Genomic DNA, 2998 nt, shown 5'->3' on the forward strand with positions numbered 1-2998 from the left:
AAAAAAAAAAAAAAAAAAAAAGACTAAAATGGGATTTTGGAAGCTTTTGACCAGGGATCTGGGTTTTCCATTTGCCATAGAAAAACTCCAATTTTCTCCTTTTAAAGGACAAAAACATGGGAAAATCTAAGTTTCCTTTTGCAGGCTGGCAGAGTTCCAGTTTGCAAGGGGCTGCTGGGGGTAGTGGGATGCAGGCGTGCCCAGCAATACAGCCAGGTAGTAGTGGAGAGCAGCTCCTAGCTGCCTGCAGATAAGTCTATCAGTGGGCACAGGCAATGTGGGGGAGGGGTGGAGGACAGACCGAGGCGGCAGCAGCAGCTATGGTAAGGGAGGGATTAGCGTATGTTTGGTGGCTGGGGGTGCTGCCCAGCTGTGGTGGTGCCAAGGGGCTGGGGTGGGAACACAGGGCCCAGCTGAGGGAGTGGGATGGAGCCAGGGATGTCTCATTTGGGGTGTGGGTGGGGGGTCAGATCCCTGCTGCTGTGCACACTCTTGGGTCAGGTGCCAGAGGTGACATGAGGGTATGGGATGGGAGGGGGGGGCATGTGCCCCACAGATTTCTGTGTAGTATGGGGCAGAAAGCAGGCTGCCTGCTGTGGGGCTCACGGCTACCAGCCCTGCTGCCTTCTCCCCAGGAGCCTCCATGGCCCAGTGAAATGGACACAACTTTGCGCTGCTTCCTTTGCTCCTGCCAGGTGGGTAGAGGGTACCTCATCTTGGTGTTATGGCTGGTGTGGGGCTCCTAGCGGTGGTCTCACTGCCCCACTCTGTCCTTCTGTGCCAGGTCCCACTTGCTGGGCTGTATGTACACACACACACAGACACACACATACTTTCTTCATTTTAATGGCAGGAAAACAAAGATTTTTGGGCCTTTTCATCAGAATTTTGGATTTTTTACCAAAGAAAAGCAGGATCCCTACTTAGGACACACATAAACATGAATTTCTTATACCTCTGTTTTAGGATGGAAAGAGTCTTGTTTCTAGCTTAACAATGAGGTAATTTTAGAGTAAAATAATGTTTGAAAACTGGCAATTAAAAAACCATTAGAAATAAAAATAAATGAAAAAGCTGCCCCCCTTTTAATGAAGATTATGATCTCACAGAAGAAAAATATAAACCAACAGTACATAAAATATGTTTTCCAAAGTGTTTTTACTATAATAAGCTTATAAAATATGATAATTGTATTGATTGAATGCGACAGACAAAACCTGGTGTTTTAATAAAATTAGCTTTAGGCTTTATATTTCTGTGCTAGGAGACCAAAATCCTTCTCTTGGGGCTTTATGTCCTCAGGGACATGAATAAAGTAATTTTTTGGTGCATTATCCGTACTTTTTCAGTCGATATTCACTTATTGATTTGCTAATTTCAGCCATTCATATTGCATCTGTAGGGTGAATTAATAAGTGACTAAAATGGAACGTGATTATAGTATACTGCAGATAAGTCTATCAGAAAACACAATGTGTATTTTCTTTTTGGAAATGGTTTGCTGTGAGGGAGAAGTAGTTTATGGCACTTGGATAAAGAAAACAAAAATATATTGCCTATGGTAGCAAAAGGGGAAAGTAAAAGGAAGTTCTTCAGTAAGTACATGAGACCTTTTGGGTAAGTTGTCAGGTAAAGAGAGCAGAGAAATGTGAAAAGGCAAAGGGCAGGTCAAAATTAGGCATAAAAGCACAGGGGATTTTTGGTTCAGTAAAAGGATTTCTTCCTTTATGAGAAACTATCTTTTTTTTTCTAGATCTTAGGACAGGGGTTGGCAACCTCTTACTAACCATTGGCTATCCATTGTGACCCCGACAGCACTGTAGAATGCTAGTCCACCTCTTGCTGTACTCCAATTCCTGCTCTGTGCAGTGGTGCTGATCTTTTCTCCACCCTGCAATTGATGGTCTTTGTTTTGGGGAGCATCTGTGAGGCTAAGCACCAGACCAGAAAATGGGGAAACTCCCCTGTGCTTTCAGTACTTGCCACCCCCTCAGCTGGCATGCAGCATGGAGGCAGAAAATGCCTAACTAGAATGAGAGGGGGAAAAAAGCAACTTGGGGGTGGGTGCGTATCCTAAACTCAGACTGGGAGAAAACTGGTGGTGTTGGGAAAGGAGACACCCTCCTTCCTACATCAGTTTACATTTATAAACTTTAAGCTGTAGTCAGTTTAAGGAGCTTGGGTTCATTGAATTTACCTGGACAAACAGCCAGCCTATTGGTACAGCTCTGGTGAACAAATTAAAAAGTCTGGGAGGGAGCTTGTTTCCTGTGCTCTTTAAGAACTATATGTTCGTGATTGGCAGCATTCTCTTTTGGAAATGGTTTGCTGTGACGAACTAATTTATGGAACTTGGATAAGGAAAATAAAAATAAATTGTCTATGGTAGCAAAGGGAAAATGGAAAAGAACCCCTTTCAACATTTCCTTCATCTATGTCTTCTCATGCTATGAAGTTACTAAGGTGAGCATGGGGAAAAGCAGAGACTTAGGGTTCAGATAGACATAACAGTTTTCACTCAAACTGGCCACAGAAAATAGTTTATAGTTGTGACCAAATACAAGTGCACTGCTGCAGACAGCTTAAAAAATGGCCAATCTGGTGAAAATCTGACCTTTCATTGCATGAGAGGTCAGATGAAGGTGTTTCAAAACAGTCTTCTGTAATTTGTTTTCCCTTTCTGCCAGCCTGGAGCTGTTTTCAGAATGGGAGGGGGAAAAGGGAGCAGAGGGAGTTCAGTCTGGGGGTTTTTCAGCCCCTGTTGGAGGGTGGGATGGGTGTGTTGGAGTCCCCCTAGCCCCCTGAGGTGGTGGGGACTCCAATTTACCTGCACTACCCTCCAGAGATGGCTGGGGCAGGTGAGTCCCTAAAACAAGCTCCCTCTCCTCCTTTTCTCCCCCTCCCATTCTCAAATGGACAGGCTGGGAGAGATGAGGGTCATTGCTAGGGAAAACTGGCTGCAGGCTCCCAACCAGCAGCTAGATTTCCATCCCTCCCC

The 2998-nt window shown here is 44.8% G+C and overlaps 1 protein-coding gene across 3 annotated transcripts in view; it reads left to right on the top strand.

Annotated features, from left to right (window-relative positions):
* The window catches only part of SYT14 (synaptotagmin 14), a 195061-nt gene that overhangs the window by 91173 nt on the left and 100890 nt on the right, over positions 1–2998 (top strand). The window lies entirely within an intron of this gene.

Source organism: Gavialis gangeticus, unplaced genomic scaffold, assembly GCF_001723915.1.
Source record: "Gavialis gangeticus isolate Ggan-Ray unplaced genomic scaffold, GavGan_comp1, whole genome shotgun sequence".
NCBI classification, from domain to species: domain Eukaryota; kingdom Metazoa; phylum Chordata; order Crocodylia; family Gavialidae; genus Gavialis; species Gavialis gangeticus.